This window comes from Euphorbia lathyris, chromosome 4 (genome assembly GCF_963576675.1).
Source record: "Euphorbia lathyris chromosome 4, ddEupLath1.1, whole genome shotgun sequence".
NCBI lineage: Eukaryota > Viridiplantae > Streptophyta > Magnoliopsida > Malpighiales > Euphorbiaceae > Euphorbia > Euphorbia lathyris.
The window spans coordinates 82,973,203-82,980,035 of NC_088913.1; positions in this window are offsets into that span (position 1 = coordinate 82,973,203).

The window sequence follows — 6,833 nt, forward strand, 5'->3', positions numbered from 1 at the left end:
ATAGATATAGATTCATTTGCACTACCTAAAGTTTTATTTAATTATTTGGCTTGGACTTGATAATTCTATCGAGCTTCCTACGTATCCCGAATAAACTTTTAATATTTACATCGGGAATCAAAGCCACGTAGTTCTACCAATTTCGTAGTTCTCTTAATTAATTGATACATTGATTGACACACTAATCATTTAATTGTGCAATTTACTTTATTACTATATAACTATATAGATAAATCATTTTATCAAAACGAATCAAATCGAATAAACATTGTATCAATGCGCTCATGAACAAATAACCGTTTTATCAAACCAACTCATAATCAAATAAATCGCTTTAACAAACTAACTCATAGTCAAATAAACGTATTTAAAGCCACTTAAATAATTTAAGACTAAAACTTATTTTTATCTGTCATTGGAATAGTTACGTATTAAAGCGATATAATTAATTTAGACAGAATACACCGTTAGACTCGTTATATTGGCATAAATTAATTTGAACTATTCAATTTCTTGTACTAATTTTATATTCAACGTTATACCGACTCTATCAGATAAATATCAGTATTAGTCCTTCTATTAATTCGGTAAATTCACACCACTTTAAACTCGTGGCGTTGCTAAAAACCTTAATACCGAATTGAACTTTCACTTCGATACAAATCTAAAGGACAACTCTCTAAATTTTATATTTTTAATAGTAATCCATCGACAATAAATTATTAATCATAAATCTCAATCAGTTAAAATTTGACAAAACTACCGTAACTAAACTTACTCAAAATCATACCTAAAACTTTATAAAATGAATTTCAGTCTAAAATACGGTTACCAAAATATCATCGTCGACCATCGAAAATCCATCGGTGTGACCGAAAAGCCATCGATGTGATCTGTTAAATCCGTTAATATCTACCCGTTCATCCCTTTTTCTTTTTCTTCTTTTTCCAGATCACTTTTTCTCTCCCTCATCTTTTTATGCACACAATATGTGAATTTCTGTGTCAATTTTTTTTTTCTTCCATTTAATCTAATATATATATATATATATATATATATATATATATATATATATATGCTGAAAAATGGAATTTAGAGTACCTATACGATTGACACCTATTTTAAAACGTGTCACTGCATACATAAATTTTAATTTAATTTTCTTTTGTTTATTATTATTATTTTTATCATAATCGTAATAGTTGTGGATGATTAACTATGATTCACAAATTCATATATATATTGATTACAAAATATCAATTAGCATCCTTTGATTTATATCTTTTTATAACACTAAACCAAAACTATTAATTTACACCTAAAAATATTAAATTAAACCCAATAATATATTTAAATTCAAAATTAATTAACACTCTAAAAAATGTATGTTATAATCTAGTTCAAAAACATAGAGATTCGACATTTTTAGACACGGACGTTACAGTAAGTAATTATCAACTATATTTTGAGTTTTATGTATATAGATATATATATATAATCAAAGAATTTTCAGAAATTGATATTTTAGGGTTAAAATTGAGGTTTTTCATGATTTTGCTTTTTATTGTGAAATTATGGTTCAAATGAAGCTATTGATTATGATTTTATGTGAATTTCATATTTTACTTGATTATTAAGGCTTAATTTGATTGATTCATTTTGAACTTTTTATTGATCAATGATTGATATTTTGAATAACTGTGGTTATTCTTACAAAAGGGCTAATTGAAGCCAAATGATTTATGGTTATGAAATAGTTTGGAATTTGATTGTGAAAGGAAATTTGAGTACGTTATGATTTTATGATTTTATATCCATCGAGAGTTATCCGGATCGGTGGTTTTATATTGAAAGACCATGTTCAGTGAGGGACATGGCCTGTGTACACAGTCTGAAGACCTATTGGGTATGGCAAAGAAGTGCCGGGTAAGACCATATGGGATAGGCAATGTTAAGAGATGTCTCGATTATATATGTGATTATGAATTGATACTTAAGGGGAGAAACTTGAGGATGGATATAATGTTTTAAGTTCATTTGGATTATGTTTTCGGTTATGATTGATTTTGATATAAGGTTTTACGTTTGATTAAATACGAGTTGGTTTGATAAAACACTTATTTGATTACAATATTTTATAAGGTTTTGAACTCAAGAATGGATACAATATTATATATTTTTATGGTTTTGGTTTACTACTTTGACTATATATGAACTTAAGTTTTGAATATATTTTATAAGGTTTTGATTAAATCCCTTTATCAATGTATATGTGTAGCTATGTTAAGTAAAGTTGGTTTTTGTAGCTGATAGTTTCTTACTGAGATTTCTGTCTCACGTTTTTAAATGTTTTAATGTTTTTAGGTGAGAAAGTACAGGATATAGAGAAGGTTACTGACCGTTTAGGCGAGATTTGGAAGTTGGCTGCTTATTGTTAGAATTATGGTTAGAACTTTGGTATTTCAATTGTAATATAATATGATATTATGATATTGGGATAAATTAGAGACTCTTAAGTGCTGATTATAATCTTTTTATTTCACGCCCGATGCCGATTGAGGCCGTCTAGGGTTGGGTGTGACACTACTTATTAGAGAAATTGATTTTTTAAAGTATATCTGCAAACTCTAGTATGATTATGCCAAGCTCTCAGTGAGCAGACCCATCCAATTCCAGTTTCAAAGAATCATATTGTCTATATGCTTCTTCAGTCGGTGATAGACTGAACCTAAATCAAGATCAATGCTAATTAAATTTATTTCCCAAATTTCAAGGATTTTCCAGAATTAAAAAGAATATGTAGAGCACTTGAGCAAAAATAAAAAGAGTGAGTTAAGGAAGACAAATCATCAACGTTGAGTTAAGAGAGACAAATTATATTGCAGAAATAAAATTCGATTTAAGTCTGTTCATTAAAATTAGACCCATCGAAATTATGTAACTGCAGTTGTTTATTTCATGATTGGTCTAATTTTAATGTAACAATTTACTTCTTTTCAAAAAAAAATTCCAATTTACTTTAAATATTTTGATAGTTGCATATATATAATTTCAATGATAGAGGAATTAATAGACTATTTTTATATAATTTTCTAATTTAACTTTATTTTAATTTACTAATATAAGTGGGTGGATATTAAATTATTACAATTGTCACCAATATTTAAATTAGAATTAGTAGAATATTTACAATTTAAAGTCAATTTATTGTATTTTGTTGAATTCTATACGAAATAAATAAAAGGATTACTAAATAAAATTAGAAAATGACAATTTTTTATAAAAAGGAATTATTATAATTTAGGAACGAGTCAAAATAGTAAAGTAATCTAAGATAATAGTAGTATTATTTTTGAAGAATTATTATGAAAAGGATACTTTTTTTTATATATATAGTTTGAAAAGGATACTTGATAGTAGCTTTGTTGAAAATGGGTAAAAAGTAAAAGGTCTAATACACAAATAACCCATGAACTTGTCCAAATATTGCAACTGTCCTCTTAACTTTCAATTGTAACAACTTACCCCTTAAACTTGTTCATTTGTAAAACATAACCTCAAATTGGAAATTTTTTTACCCCGTATTTGAAGCAACCGTAAAAACGTTCCACCGAATTCGTATCACACCAAATATTTGATTATCACACTCCACGAGCGTTGCAACTTTTATATTTTACATGTTTCTTCAATTGCAGTCATATCAGGAATTTCGGATTATATTTTGCAGGCCTAATACACAAATAACCCCCTAAACTTGTCCAAATGTTGCAACTGCTCCCTCCAACTTTCAATTATAACAACTTACCCTTTAAACTTGTCCAATTGTAAAACATAACCCCAAATTGGGAATTAAACATTTCCCCGGATTCGTATCACGCCAAAGATATGATTATCACACTCCTTAAACTTTTCAGTTTTTGTATTTCACGTGTTTTTTTAATTGCAGTCCATATCAACAATTTGGGGTTACGTTTTATAATTAGATAAATTTGAAGGGTTATGTTCTACAATTGGACAAGTTTAAGGGGTAAGTTGTTACAATTGAAAGTTGAGGGAGGCAGTTGCAACATTTAGATAAGTTCAGGGGTTATTTATGTATTAGATCAAAGTAAAAAACTTTAAACTTGTTTTTATATAAATGAGTAAAAGTTTTTATTTTTTTAATAACCGGTAAAGTAGAGTAGAAGGATTTTCTTCTGAAGCCGGCAGACTTTTTTTTTTTAAGGTAAATTTCCAAGAAAAAAATATAAACTTACAAAAAACTAACAATAAGAAAAGCTATGAAAGATGGGACAAACAATAGATAGAAAAGGTCATTTTCCATTATGTAAGGCATGGCCCCACTTAAACTTTAATTAATTGGTTTTATTTGGCTAATGACGGTTCAATTCATGCTATAATTGATACATTATTTGCTTTCTTTTTTATATATAGCGTTGCGGTAAATTACATCCACGACTATTGAACTTAACTTTAACTAACATTATCGCTATTAAAAATTTCAAAACGTAATATAAAAGTCATCCCGTTTTACTCTTTCTAATATTATGATCACTAAACAAAAACACAAATATTGAAATTAATTGTATGTTTAATGATAATGGTTCAATTAATATATTCCATTTGGATATGTCAGATTTTTTCACTCCATACCCACCAAAATAAATATAACTAATATCATGTACTTTATTTATAATTTTATTTTATTTTATTAGTATCATATTTGCAATGATGCACATTCCACGATGAGTATTGTAAAATACGTATAAAATACAAATGGTTAATTGATGGCCGGTTGGAAGAACTAGGCCGAAATATTCCAGAAGAGCAACTACAGCTCAAAGTGGCAGATTATGTAAACCCAAACGATAGCTGGAAGTGGGCTGTGCTAGAGCAATATCTCCCAATGGAGACCTGTCTACAAATAGCAGCAACCAAAGTCGAATGTTCAAGCTCTACAGAAGCTTTAATCATTTGGGATCAATCAGTCAGTGGACAATTTAATGTTAAAACAACATATGCCATGATTGCAGGAACTCGAGAGATGGATCAGCCGTGGGGCTGGAAGTTCATTTGGAAAATTGAAGTTCCCTATCGCATAAGATTCTTCCTATGGTTGCTTGTTAATGGGAGAATCCTAACACAGGTTGAAAGGAACAGACGACATCTCACAGACTGTATAACGTGCGGGAGATGCAGAAGGGAGTCGGAAACTATACTTCATCTACTTAGAGACTGCCATGCGAGTAAAGACCTTTGGGAACAACTACAAGTAGTAGGGAGGGATACTAGATTCTGAGTGAGAGATGTTGATGATTGGCTTTATGTGAATTTAGTAAACAGGAACTCACGTATCTGGGACACCAACTGGAACAGGTTCTTTGCCGTTAGCCTGTGGTTCACTTGGAAATGGCGGAATCTGGAAATCTTTGGGGGAAAAGATAAATTACCAACAGATAAGATCACCTTTCTAAGGAACTATGGCCTCGTGAATGTGGACTTGGGAGGAAGTGAGGAAGCCGATCCAAGGATGTCTAAGAGGGTTACACTGATTCGCTAGAACAAACCGGACCACCCATGGATAAAACCGATGGGGCCTGTCATGGAGGCGACAACAGCATTTCGGCAGGAGGCGTAGCGAGAAATATAAACGGCGACTGGATTATAGGATTCAAACAATATATCGATCGAGGGAACTGCTGCCTGGCGGAGTTATGGGCTGTTTTCACTGGATTACGAATCACGATGGACAAAGGATACAACTACATTGCTGTAGAATCAGACTCACTGAAAATAGTGCAACTGATTAACGGAAATGAAGAACTTATTCGATCCCATCCACATAGGGTCCTTCTAAGAAGTATTCGCTCCTTCAGAGATAGAGCCACGATAACCTTCTCCCACATATATCGACAAGCCAATAAATGCGCAGACTGGCTTGCGAACATGGCACTATAGGACACGAGAGGAATCACCACTCTAATAGAACCCCCAGAAGGCCTTCATGAACTTCTTCGCTTGGATTCTTTAGGCGCTGGAGAATTGAAAAGTACTGTTGTGCCACTGGTTTAATTTGCTGTTCTTTTGTTGTCTTTTTTTTTTTTTTTTTTGCTTCTCTGTTAAGCATCTTCGAGTATCAAAAAAAAATGAATGTCCACCAATATTAAAATATTTATGTTCGTATGGTAAAAGAAAAATATTTATATTTTTTTTATAAGAGGGTGAGTTTGAATCCAGGGTGTACCAAACTACACTCCTTTAGTATATTTACATTCTTATTCTTTTCTCTTCATCTAAGTTCATCATATCAATCTTTATATATATATATATATATATATATATATATATATACACACACACACACGAGATTATCATTATTTAAAAAAATATGGTCGTATTATAATCCATAAATTTATAATAAAAAAATTCTTTTTTATATGGTTTTCGTGTGAAATATTGTTAAGAGTGTTGTTAGATATAAGTTTCTTAATATACTATAAAAGCTTTTAATACAATGGTTAATATTCACTTGTATGGAGATTGGTTGAATGATTTAGTTAGTCACAGTTAAATCTAGATTTATTAGAATCTCAATTTTAGGATTTTAATAGACTTAAATCTAATTGTGACTAATCAAAGTGAACATTACCGTTAATACAATATTGAGTTATCTACAAAATTTATGTTCTAAGTAGATATTCAGATTTGAGCGTAAATACCTGCTTAAGTTGAAGTTGAATGTGGATACTTCGGTGTTTGCGGATTTTGGAATCCTAGGGACTAGTGTTGTTGTACGAAATGATAATGGTTAGCTTTTTGGAGCATTTCCTTAT